Genomic DNA, 6,645 nt, shown 5'->3' on the forward strand with positions numbered 1-6,645 from the left:
ATATTAAGATAAATATAGACTGTGTTCCTCTTACACCGGGAATGTAGATCTGTTGTTTGTTATAAACTAGGAATATCAAGTTAGGAATGCATTTCAAAAACATAAAGGGAATTCTTTACGTACATAGAACACATTTAGACTGTAGATGTATATCGTGTACATATATAAGAACGATTGTGATTCCATCATATTTCCTCGTGATAGCTTCATCATTTGTGTTAAATTATCAACAATAGACATTCCACAATCCCGGACAAAGGCCAAAAGAACTGAATGAAATTGCAAACTGTTTTTACAAACGGACATTTTATGATGTTATATACAATTGTATAATATTCGAATTCCATGGGAGTGTTTACAATAATTACCATATTACTATAGGGCTAAACACCGAGACTTCAGAAGACCACATGTTTAGGAACGAAGACAGTACGCTATGGTAATCAAACCAAAACGAGTCCATATAATTAATTTGTCCAATGAATAGCCCAAGTCCATATAACAGTCATACGAACCAAACCAATGACATCAGGCCCTGGTTGCCCAAAGGTTGATTAACTTTTTAATACTTGTAAGAGAAAAAACCAAATTGATGTCAAGAAGAAGCAGAGTGTTTCAAAGAATATTTGTTTTCAAAAAAGAACAAATTGATTTGTCTCAACCGCTCTAAACCATTGAAATGATAACGGTTGTTCTTAATTTTGTTTTTATCCATTTTTAAATTCTCCACTGACCACTGCTTAATTCTAATCAGCCTTTGAGCAACCGGGAACAGGAAACTGAGTCTAAGTCAGTGAGACCAGACCTTTTAGTTAACGCCGATTTGACTAGGTCTATAAAACCATTCTAGTGATATAGAAGCGATGGGAACAGGACAGTGTGGCCAGACAAATGAATTCAGACCAACGAGCTCAGGGCGTGTATTTATGACACCTTTTTCATGCTCAAGAATGAATTCTGTGCTAAAAATCAGCGTTCGTATTACTCGCTTAAATTATGTGACACTGTCAAAAAGTCACGTGTAAACACTGAAAACACTATATGGCTCTGAGTCTATTCAGAATTTAAAAACATCATTGAAAAACGTGATTTGTTTTTATTAAATTTTTATCGGGACAAAAAATTGGAGCACAGAAACTGATTTTGAGCATGAGAACGGTTTCACGAATACGGACCCAGATCTTCAAAATGACGTCAAAGACAACTAATGAGGCCACGGTAGGGTGATAAGACCAAGTCGATGACTCTTAAACAAAGGGACTACGTAACCAGTTTTTGTAGTCATGAAACTGTTTTCGTGCTCAAACACAGGTTCTGTGCTCACACCCAGTTTCTTTTTCCAGTGATAAAGAAATTAAAATCCACATTTTGCATGTATCAATGATTTGGACTAATTTGGAAAGATTTATAGCTGATTACTATTTTCAGTGACTAGACCTGACGATTTGAACTTGTCAAATGATTTAAGCAAGGTATCGGAGAGTTGGTTTTAGCACAAAATCCACGCTTGAGCATGAGAACGGTTTCATGAATACAGGCCCAGGTAAATGAGCTAATACACCAAGATCAAGTTAATCTAATCAGGTCGGAGGTACCAGGTAACCAAAAGCCTGTTCGATAAGAACAAAGCAACGAACCATTAGGATTCTGTCAATTAGACCAGAGAAATGCAATCAGGCAAATGAAATATATCTCCTGAGAGCAAGTCATTGAGACAAAACTTATGAGTCTACGACTAATAGCACAATCCCATTTTGAGCACACCAATTAGGACAAGAAATCCAGGAGACGGTTAAAATATGCTCGTACATGTATGATGCGGGTTTCATGTTAAGTTGATTAGAAGGACGCGTCATTTGATGTGTAACAGGAGAGGTAAAATGCACGACCAAACCGGGGTTCGAACCCAGGACCCTCTGAACGGACGCTCTACCAACTGAGCTACCTGGTTACCGATGATCGACCCAGTCTAGTTCCGCTACAGATGTAACGTCTGAGCTACATCGTGTACTTTAGAAGGGTGTATTGAATATATTTGATTGTGCCTCTACAATGTTTAACGAATTGCTCCTAAGTTATATTTTGTTTACATAATTAGAATAAAGTTGTGCCTCTTACTTCTGAAGTCTTTTCTATTTATGTTTTTTTTTTATATATTCATCACCATACAATTATACTGATACCAATTAACAAGGTAAACGGCTTCCTTCCTTTTTTATGACCGACTCCCCTCTGCGAGTGTATCAATACCGCTGATAAAACGGCCAATAATCGTCCGAGTCCAATTAAACAGCACTGACCCGAAATGTGTTTACAAGCGTTTCCCTAACCCTGATATAATTCAATTTCATTTTGCGGGTGACCTTGACATGCTTAGCCAAGGCAACTATATGTTTTACTCATAAAACTGCTGCGATCTCGCTGAGAAAAAAACTTTTGTCCAAGGCCAAATCCTCTGGCGTTGATTATCAGCGATACATGGGTTATTTGTAATCTGCCGTGATGTATATTTAAGTACAAAGATTAAAGAGACTTTGCCCAACAAAACGCAAAAAAAAATACCCAAGTAGTTCATCAACATAGTGAAAACTTGTCCTTGAAACTGTCTCTGACGGATGTTCGTGTTTCCTGCTTTTTTCCCACTGTTATATAAATAATCGTGTTTCAGTCTGTAAAAGCTTGATATTTTGAAGTTTCTGGCGTTAATGACTCAGTTTTCTACTTCCTCTAACTATTGGTAAGCTTTTGAAACGGTCCAAGTTTCCATACATGAAAGATATGTTCTTAGTAATGGAAAGGAGATTTATTTGTCACAGAAAGGTCATAAAAATAATTACAGGATACCATTTGTTTTATGAGCAGCTAAAACCTCATGAAGCAATAAATCAATCAATGATTTCATCAAACATTTAATTTATCCTTCTTTCGACTAGTTTAGTACTAATCTAATCAATTATTCAATTACTTTTTCAATCAATCAAACATTCAGTCAATAAGTCAATCAATCAAACAATCAGTCAATAAATCAATCAATCAAACATTCAGTCAATAAGTCAATCAATCAAACATTTAGTCAATAAGTCAATCAATCCAACAAACGAATTTTAAATTCATTCAGTAAATTCATCAATTACTTGTGTATCTTACTGAGCTTTAATTCAATCAATCAATTACACATTACACAAACCAATCAATTAATAAATAAATCAATTTATGAATATAAGTGTACATTACTATAAGGTACATTTCCATGCCAAATACGACTAGTCTACTCCAAAAATAATATACATTTATATGATAGAAACACTTTGCATGCATAGAACGTGTTTAGAATTGATATAGGGTGCTGACAGGGTTCTAGATTAGCATCACACCTATTATTTTTGGTATGTGTATCTCTCCAATAGCCGTCAATAGCTATCATATATGATAGTTTTGGACAGCAAGAGATCGAGGGAAAAAATCTCGCCTATCAACATTTACTCTTTAACGGACGGCGCTAAATTAAAGTATTTTGGAAGCTTCCTGATAATTTTCGCGATACTGTGTGTAAACATGACACTTCGACAGTTTTTCTTATTATGAATGTGGTGTGTTATCACTAAATATAACCACTCAGTAGAAAATATCAACAAATATGTATAAAAGGACACCATGTGTACTGCACTGACACAAATTTAATAAACATAAAAGTAAATGAAATTTTAAGAAAAAATTGTTTGATTATAAGAAGTACTTTTTTTTGTGCACACGTATAACACACTTCCTAAACAAGTTTTATTACAGAGCATTTTACGAAAATGAACATTTTCAAGATTAAAGACTTAAGACCATGTTGTTTTATCCATGTAGCATTTTAATTCCTCCATGATCTTCATGAATAATATATGAATTCTCTGTAACCATCCTCCTTGAATCATCCAAAGCTTCAGTTGTTTGTTTGTTGTTGGGTGTTTTTTTTGTCAAAAGATAAACAAAACATCAACTTAATTCATTTGGATATTTTTTTTTTAGCGGAATGGGCTTCTTCTTGAAAATATCAAAGTTGAAAGGTGAAAACATGACGACTTCATCGCCCGATTTTCAGAAAGACGTGGGTGGCGCTTAGCTTGATAAGTTGAACGGTCTCATGACAACTACGTGACGATGATGAATTTAATTGAGGATTGAACGTCTTTCAGATTGCAGTTACAGCCAATATGAATGCAATCTGGGTGACAGATAAATAATCATGACGTCCTGTCATGACTGTTTATCTGTCACCCAGATTGCATTCATATTGGCTGTAAATGCAATCTGACAGATGTTCAATCGTTATATTTACATTTCCTCATACGACCTGTCTTTTATTAATTAGTCGGATGAGCTTAATTTATATTCCTTGCTGCCGCAAAACCCTCACTGGACCAATTCTTGGAACAGCCGCAGACGGACACTATCGGACCGAAAACTTTCCAAACAACGGTCACTATTAAAATATATAACAAGGCGACAACTGTTAAATGCAGTTAAAAGCTCTAATTATATGTGCAGAACATTCTAATACAAAAGTAAGACCTTACCATCCTATTCTGGATGTCTTCATTGTCTGCATAAACCAAACGACAACAACAAGATGGCGGTTTTTGGATCGGTGGGAGTGGTTGCTAACACTGACGTCACGGAACCCATAGTCATGTGACCAGATAATTCAGACTGCAGTTACTGTCCAGTAACTAAAGACTGACTTTCCATAAAGTTAATGGAAAATGGGTAGGGCATATGTAAAGATATCAATTTATTATCTAGGACATTTTGATATTGGTAGTTACAAGAAGTAACCAAAGATTCAATAAACCCTGTCGCCTCTTGGTTGTTGCTAAACGTTCTAATAAGCATGCGGAAACAAGTATACAAATAGACGTGGATACATTTTGTATTTAAAAAAAATCTCAGTGATGCAAAAAAAGGCAGCTCAGCTACCAATTGTTTGGTTTGTCAATATCATAAAATATAGTGTCCCGAGCAATGTTATGATGTTAGGACAAACGATTGAGTTTCACAAGCATCAACATTGAGCTAGAATGTGATTGGTTTTATGATACGTCGTAAGGCGATGTTTTCGGGCTTACATTGTCCGAATTGCATATTTCACTCGCATTTGATTCAGGGATTAATTTTCTCACACCAGACAGAAATATCCCAAGTGATTCCATGTACTGAAGTTGTTCTTATTTGTTCAGTTTGTCTGGTACATGTCCACGACATCTGGCGCGAAATCCCACCCTCCAGCAATGTATTCATCCGCGCCCTGAAACGCAATAGGTGCACGCCTTTTGAAATAAACTATGTTCTACATGTACCTCACATCTCGAAATGTTTCAATTTGTCGTGAAATGATAAGTGACACGGTGTCTACAATGGCAGAATTGAAAATCAATTAAATTTGTACGAAATATGTCTAGCATGCAAAATATATAACGTTCACTAGCGGGAACTTGCACAGTATTGTCACATGCAGCATCAAGAGAATCAACGATTTGAATAGCGTCATTTTTTCTGGACAGCTACATTTGTATGACGCACTTCATTTGCTGTTAACAAAAACAAGCATAGATGCAATGTTATGCATTTTTTACTGGCTAGTCATGCAATTCTTTATAACTTAGGTGGCAATCATCAGACAGTACACTGTACCTCGGAGATCATGTACAAGACTTAGTGGTGACGTCACTGACTCCCTTCGTTTTTTAAATACAAGTATATATACAATGTATATAGCCCAGATTCACATACATGTATGACATACACGAAGGGCGGTATCACTAAAACATAAGTCAAGATATATCAATAATAACGGAAGAAAGGCATCAAGGAGAAGAAGAAGCATTATATAATAAAGTCAGCTGGAATAAAACGGCACATCCCGAACCGTCATAAAAAATCAAACAATTGAAGTTGTATCTATTATATAACAATTATGAAATAAACATTAAAACAACTTCATCACTATATTTTGGAACCGGGTGTAATCGCGCTGGGATCTTAATGTGATTGGCAACCGGAGTAACCGGCGAAAACCCCACGTGGTCGAGCAGGTGCCCTGGTACAAATGTACCTTTTCACATCAAGTCGGAGAATCGAACCCCGGCCACCTTGGCAAGTAGTTATAATTAGTACGCTATCCATTGCGCCACCCGACCACTGCTAAGTCGAAACTAATCTATAAATTCTAATCTAATCCAGGTGAATACATAAGTATATTAAAGGACAATGAAGAACCCCTTCACTCACCCAGATTTCCTGTCTTACAAGACTGTAGTACAAATTCTCTCCGCCAGGGTTTGCTCATTGATACTAGGGAGAGTTTAGCCAGCGAATAGAAAAACTACGGCAGATATTTCATTAAAATGTTTCCATTATAAACCATTAAATGTTTCAATTGTGATATTTTTTCATGCAAACGGACCATCAGTGTTCAAGATAATTCGTCAGCAATACCACTAGAGTCCAAGTTTTACACAAACAGCGGTCACTCCCCATCAAGGAATTAGATTACGTAATTTCGTGGTCCCCATACAATAGTCATCTATGTGTCAAAGTGTCTGTTGCTACATGTAGGTAATAGTGTCGGGCGATACCCAGGCTATCACACCGGAAGACAGG

The sequence above is a fragment of the Mizuhopecten yessoensis genome, unplaced genomic scaffold (assembly GCF_002113885.1).
Source record: "Mizuhopecten yessoensis strain PY_sf001 unplaced genomic scaffold, ASM211388v2 scaffold10331, whole genome shotgun sequence".
Taxonomy (NCBI): domain Eukaryota; kingdom Metazoa; phylum Mollusca; class Bivalvia; order Pectinida; family Pectinidae; genus Mizuhopecten; species Mizuhopecten yessoensis.